Raw genomic sequence first — 7708 nt, 5'->3', positions numbered from 1 at the left:
AGATAACAACCTGTAGTTGCTTCCTGTAGCTTTTAAGCAGTTCCTGGATCCTGGATGAAGGTATTTTGGACCATTCCTCTTTACAAAACAATTCAAGTTCAGTTAAGTTTGATGGTCGCCGAGCATGGACAGCACGCTTCAAATCATCCCACAGATGTTCAATGTCTGGGGACTGGGATGGCCATTCCAGAACATTGTTATTGTTCCTCTGCATGAATGCCTGAGTCGATTTGGAGCGGAGTTTTGGATCATTGTCTTGCTGAAATATCCATCCCCGGCGTAACTTCAACTTCGTCACTGATTCTTGAACATTATTCTCAAGAATCTGCTGATACTGAGTGGAATCCATGCGGCCCTCAACTCTAACAAGATTCCCGGTGCCGGCATTGGCCACACAGCTCCAAAGCATGATGGAACCTCCACCAAATTTTACAGTGGGTAGCAAGTGTTTTTCTTGGAATGCTGGTTTTTTTGGACGCCATGCATAACGCCTTTTTGTATGACCAAACAACTCAATCTTTGTTTCATCAGTCCACAGGACCTTCTTCCAAAATGAAGTTGGCTTGTCCAAATGTGCTTTTGCATACCTCAGGCAACTCTGTTTGTGGTGTGTTTGCAGAAACGGCTTCTTTCTCATCACTCTCCCATACAGCTTCTCCTTGTGCAAAGTGTGCTGTATTGTTGACCGATGCACAGTGACACCATCTGCAGCAAGATGATGCTGCAGCTCTTTGGAGGTGGTCTGTGGATTGTCCTTGACTGTTCTCACCATTCTTCTTCTCTGCCCTTCTGATATTTTTCTTGGCCTGCCACTTCTGGGCTTAACAAGAACTGTCCCTGTGGTCTTCCATTTCCTTACTATGTTCCTCACAGTGGAAACTGACAGGTTAAATCTCTGAGACAACTTTTTGTATCCTTCCCCTGAACAACTATGTTGAACAATCTTTGTTTTCAGATCATATGAGAGCGGGCTGTCCATGCTCGGCGACCATCAAACTTAACTGAACTTGAATTGTTTTGTAAAGAGGAATGGTCCAAAATACCTTCATCCAGGATCCAGGAACTGATTAAAAGCTACAGGAAGCGACTAGAGGCTGTTATCTTTGCAAAAGGAGGATCTACTACATGTTATTGTCACTTTTCTGTTGAGGTGCCCATACTTTTGCACCGGTCAAATTTTGGTTAAATGCATATTGTACATTTTCTGTTAGTACAAGCTGGTTTTATTGGTTATTTATTTATTTAACCCCTTAGAGACACAGCCCAAAAGTGACTTAAGGACCAGGCCTCTTTTTTCAAATCTGACATGTGTCACTCTAAATGGCGATAACTTTGAGACGCTTTAACTTACACAAGTGATTCTGAGATTGTTTTTTCGTAACATATTGTACTTCATGTCAGTAGTAAATTTTCGTCGATATGTTTTGTCTTTAATTATGAAAAAATAGGAAATTTGGTGAAAATTTTGAAAAAAATGCAGTTTTCAAACTTTGAAATTGCAAGCCTTTCAAATAGAAAGTCATACTACCCGAATTTTTTCATAAATATAATTAACCATGTCTCTGATTTATGTAGCAATCAAATTTTAAGCACCCTTTCATTTTTTTCAGATATTACAAGGCTTACAAGTCAAGCAGTAATTTTCCAAATTTTCAAGAAAATTTCCAAAACACATTTTTCAAGGGACCAGTTCAGTTCTGAAGGGAACTTGAAAGGCCTCTCTAATAAAACCCCCCAAAAGTCACCCCATTCTAAAAACTGCACTCCTGAAAGAATCCAAAACAGCAGTTAGAAAGTTTCTTAACCCTTTCAGCATTTCACAACAATTAAAACAAAATGGAGGTCAAATTTACATTTTTCAATTTCTGTCACTAATATATTCATTTAGCCCTAGAATTTACACATTTACTAAGGTTTAAAGGAGAAACTGCACCCCACATTTTGTTACACAATTTCTCCCGAACACGACAATACCCCATATGTGCTGGTACCCTAATGTACGGGCACACGGTCGCTCTCAGAGCGGATGGAGCGCTAATTGGATTTTGTAGGCCAGATTTTGCTAGAATATTTTTCAGGCGCCATGCCCCGATTGCAAAGCCCCCAAGGTGCCAAAACAGTGGAAAACCCCAAAATGTCACCCCATTTTGGAAACTAGACCCCTCAAGGAATTTATCAAGGGGTATAGTGAGCACTTGGACCCTACAGGTGTTTCACAGATTTTTTTACCATTGAGATGTGAAAATGAAAAATTACTTTTTTTTATAATAAAATGTCACTGTAGCCCCAAATTTTTCATCTTCACAAAGGGTTAAAGGAGAAACTGCACCCCACATTTTGTTACACAATTTCTCCTGAACACGACAATACCCCATATGTGCTGGTACCCTAATGTACGGGCACACGGTCGCTCTCAGAGCGGATGGAGCGCTAATTGGATTTTGTAGGCCAGATTTTACTAGAATACTTTTCAGGCACCATGTCCCTTTTGCAGAGCCCCCAATGTGCCAAAACAGTGGAAACCCCCAAAATGTCACCCCATTTTGGAAACTATACCCCTCAAGGAATTTACCAAGGGGTTTAGTGAGCCCTTCGACCCTACAGGAGTGTAACAGAATTGGCCCAACAAAAGGAAAAGTGACATTTTTTGCTATAAAATGTAGCTTTAACCCCAAATTATGCATTTCCACAAGGGGTTAAAAAAGAAAATGCACCCCACAAATTGTCAAGCACTTTGCCCCAACTACAGAAATGCCCCACATGTGGATGTAAAGTGATCTATGGGCACACTGTAAAGTCCAGAGCTGAAGGATCGCTATTGGGATTTTGGAGGGCAAATTTAGCTGAAATCTGTTTCAGGCACCATGTTGCATTTGGAGAGCCCCTGAAGTGCTAGAACAGTGGAAACTCCCCCCAAAACGACCCCATTTTGAAAAATAGACCCCTCAAGGAATTTATCAAGGGGTTTAGTGAGCACTTGGACCCTACAGGTGTTTCACAGATTTTTTTACCATTGAGATGTGAAAATGAAAAATTACTTTTTTCCCAATAAATCGTCCATTTAGCGCCATATTTTTAATTTTTGCAAGTAGTTAGAGAATTAAGAGCCCCCCACAGTTTGTTACACAATTTCCCCTGAACACGGCAATACCCCATATGGGATCATAATCTGCTGTATGGGTACATGTTGGGGCTCAGAATGGAAAGAGCGCTATTTGGATTTTGGAGGGCATATATTGCTGGAATAGTTTTGAGGTGCCATGTCGCATTTGCTGAGCCCCTAAAGTATCAATACAATGGAAACCCCTCAAAAGTGACCCCATTTTAGAAACTACACCCGTCAAGGAATGTATCAAGTGGTATTATGATTTTGAGACTAAAAATGCTTCCCAAAAATTTAAATTTTTAAAGAAATATGCCATTTTGGTATCCAATGCATTGCACCCACTTTGTGTTGTCAGAGACCTGCACTCCTAAAACTATTAAGTGGGCCTTCCCGAGGGGCAAAAAAATTATATATGTGGGTATAAACTGCTGCTTGGGCGCACAGCAGGGCTCAGAAGCGAAGGAGCACTGCTCTTTTTAGCTTTTGGGGTACAGATTTAGAGGGACTTTCTGGGCGCCATGTTGTTTTTGCAGAGCCCTGGAGGTGCCAGTAAACTGGAATTCCCCAAGAAGTGACCCCATTTTGTAGGGGAAATTTTAGAGTCTCTGCAAAAGTGCCATGGCATCCAAAAACCAAACCGTCTAAGTCTGTGCTCCAAAAACCAAATAACCTTCTTCCCTTCTGTGTCTGGCTGGGCCCTAATATCAGTTTATACCCACATATGACATTACATATGTTATCCCGGGTACACCAGTGTCATATATGTGCCCTAATATCAGTTTATACTCACATATGACATTACCCCGGTTACACCAGTGTCATACATGTGGCATACACTGCAGTTTGGGCGCACAGCAGGGGGCAGAAGGGAAGGAGCACGATGCGGCTTTTGGAGCACAGATTCAGATGTTTGGTATCTAGACGCCATGTCATGTTTGTAGAGCCTGTAAGGTACCAGAAAAGTGGATTCCCCAAAGGAGTGAGCGCAGTTTGAAAACTGCACCCCTAAAATAATTTATCAGGGGGTGTAGTGAGTATTAGTATCCCGGACGTGACTGCACAGCGGATGGCGAAGAGGGAATGTATAAGCGGTGCGGAGGACATTGCAGACACTAAATTCCCTACTGTACCCCCAGTAGCTCCTATGATTGGGGAAGTCACACTGGGGTCACTTCTGGTATATTTTCCCTCATAAGCTGTAAATCTGGGGTGTCCCCTGATATTCGCTCGCACAGCTTATACATTCCCTGCCTTCCGCACCCAGTTGTGTTCTAATGATTTGGCGATTTTGCGTGATTTTGTCTTCACATTGGTAGAGGCTATATTTTCTTTATTTTTCTGCTGACATGGCCATATAAGGGCTTGTTGTTTGCGGGATGCGATGTATTTTGTAATGACACCATCTTGGGGTGCCTAAAACTTACTGATTACATTTTATTAACTCTTTTTTTGCTGGATTTAAAAGAGAAAAAATCAATTCTGGTATTGAGTTTTACCTTTTACATTTTTCGCCATGCAGCGTACAGTATAAGTAACATGTGACCTTTATTCTGCGGGTCGGTACGGTTACGGCGATACCTCATTTATGTTATTTTTTTATGCGATACTAAGTCTGCAGAACAAAAACACATTTGGGGACATAAATCAGTGATTTTTGCATCGCCATCTTCTGAGAGGCGTAACATTTTTATTTTTCGCTTGACAGTGTTGGTTGAGGGCTTATTTTTTGCGGGACAACCTGTGCATTTTATTGGTACTATTTTGGGGTGCATATGACTTTTTGATCACTTTTTATAGCACATTTTGTAAGGTGAGATGGCGAAAAATCACTACTTCCGGCGGGTTTTTTCCGTTATTTTTTACCGCCGTTCACTGTGTACATTAAATATTGTTTCAGTTTTGTTGTACAGGTTGTTACGGACGCGACAATACCAAATATGTATTGTTTTTATTAATTTTTTGTGTTTTTTTTACATAATTCATTTTTTATAGAAAAAAGGGATTTTTGGGACTTTATAACTTTATTAATTGTTTTCAAATACTTTTTTTTTTTTTTTTACACTTTTTTTTACTTGTTCTTGTGTCCCTATGGGACACATGGATCAGTGATGATTGCATCACTGATTCTCTACTATAGAATGAGACACAGGCTGCAGTGACAGCCTGCACGTGTCTCACTCGAGAAACAGGGAGTGAGCTGTGCGGACGGCACAGACTCACTTCCAGAAGACGCCGGGAGCATCACCAGGTAAGTGAGTGCTCAGGGCTGTCTGGGGTCACTAACCAGACCCCAGACTACATATTACAGATACCGGCACCCACCGATCTCACTGCGGGGGGGGGGGGAGATCGCGGCACCCTTTCTTTGCGGTGGTCATGTTTGACCATCGCAATCAAAGGGTTAAAACCTCCGATCGGTAAAAGTACCGACCGGAGGTTATGGAAAAGGGTGATAGCTGTCAGTAACAGCCATCACCCAGTTCCGATTCCGCTCGCTCAGCTAGTGAGCGGGCGGAATCACCATGACGTACAATTACTTCATGGTGCGCGAAGTACCTCGCGTCCATGACGTAATAGTACGTCAAAGGTCGCTAAGGGGTTAATTATTTATCTATTTATTGAGTCATGAATTGATTAATTTGGTATTTCGTTCTAATGAACTTTATGTAACCCTTAATAATAAACATTGCGGCCTTATTTTTAGCCACATAAAGTCGTTGTGGAGTATTTATTTTATTATTGAGGTTTTTTATGATATTTAGGTTAATTACAGGGAATTGGGCCTATTACACCATGGGTGCAAGCATCTGGAAACAATGGGGCAGGTTGATCAGTCTAGTGCAGTGGTTCTCAACCTTTCTAATGCCGTGACCCCGCAATACAGTTCCTCATGTTGCAGTGACCCCATTCAGTTTGGAACGCGTGTCCATAACGGCGTGCGTTCCAGTTGAATAGCGCTGCTGCAGACAGTAGTGCGGCTTCTCAGCAGCTAAAGCCATAGGAAATATGTATTTTCTGATGGTTTTAGGCATACCTCCCAACTTTTGAAGATCAGAAAGAGGGAGAAAATGTGCAGCACGCTGTGGCGAATTTAGCTACGCCCACTTTTATGTTGACTCCGCCCATTCTCATTCATTTTTCATGTGCTCCCACACAGTATAATCCTCCTACAGTCACCCATACATTATATGTCCCCCCTCCATCTCTCCCCCAGTTTCATGCCCCGCCTCCATCTCTGCCCCAGTTTCATGTCCTGCCTCCATCTCTGCCCCCAGTTTCATGTCCCCCCTCCATCTCTGCCCCCAGTTTCATGTCCCCCATCTGTTCCCCAGTTTCATGTTCTCTGCTCAGAGTTTCATGTTCCTCCATCTTTGCCTCCAGTGTCATGCCGTCCCCCCTTCATCTGCCCCCATTTTCATGAGCCCCTTCATTATGTTCCACCTTACAGGGGCTCTATCAGCAAAATTATACTGATAGAGCCCCACATATGCGTGAATAGCCTTTAAAAAGGCTATTCCGGCACCGCTAATCTAATTTTAAACCCCCCGCCAGTTTAAAAATAAAACTATAAAAACATATATGTAAATGATACCTGAACGTGCACGCTGGGCGGTCGTCCCTCCTTTCTCTGAGCTCCGATGAGTTGAAACCGGGACATACCTCCCACTGACCGGGACGGTTGGGAGGTTTGCTTTAGGTGACCCCTGTGTTTTGGTCGTTCGACCCCCGCTGGGGTCGCGACCCACAGGTTGAGAACTGATGGTCTAGTGCCTTCTGAAGGTGCTGAAGATACAAGGGTTATGATAGACGCCATATTCATGAAGCCTGTGCCACTATTTCCAAACCAACATAAGTTTCAAAAACATTTTGGTGACGATTTTGTACTATATTTATTTCTTTGGTTTCAATTAAAACCATTAAGCTATGCAGGGCCCAGAGATCCAAGGGGTAGCTGGCCGAGTCGACATTGACAATCATTCTATGTGCATTAAATACGGATACTGAACAGTATGAGGTTCACATCTGCACCCGCTATTCTGTACGGGCATTCTGTTCGCCTCTCCACACGAAAAATGCAGCATTTTTTACCCTTTTCAGGTGGAAACCAAACAGAAGCCATTCAGACCCCATTACAGTCTATGAGGTCCGCCGGTTTTCTAAGGTAACTGCTTTTTTTATGCAGATTAGGCTTCCGTTTGGAGGTCCCTTAGTGGACCCCGTGAACAGAAACTTGTGCGCAGATGTGAACTGAGCCTTAGGCTGTGGCGTCGTGGAATTGTTCAGCACCCAGTTGTAATATGCGGTGACAGGCTAGAGCCAAACAGAAGGCAATATTCAAGTATTAGGAGCCTGCTACAATTCCCCAGAACCACCGCTATACAGTGTACAGGGCAGTGGCACCATTTCTATTACTTGAATAGGAGCAGACTAATAATGACACAGTACATCAGGAACTCTGTCCACTGTGTAGCGGTGGGTCTGGAGAATTGCAGCACCATTTCTATTACTTGAATAGAAGCAGACTGCACGCACTTCCCAACCACTACAGCAGCTTTCGGCTCCTGGTGGATGCAGGAGCAAATGATATGTGCAGGGACCCCC

This window comes from Leptodactylus fuscus, chromosome 2, assembly GCF_031893055.1.
Source record: "Leptodactylus fuscus isolate aLepFus1 chromosome 2, aLepFus1.hap2, whole genome shotgun sequence".
Taxonomy (NCBI): Eukaryota; Metazoa; Chordata; class Amphibia; order Anura; family Leptodactylidae; genus Leptodactylus; species Leptodactylus fuscus.
Note: the sequence above shows the minus strand (reverse complement) of the source record.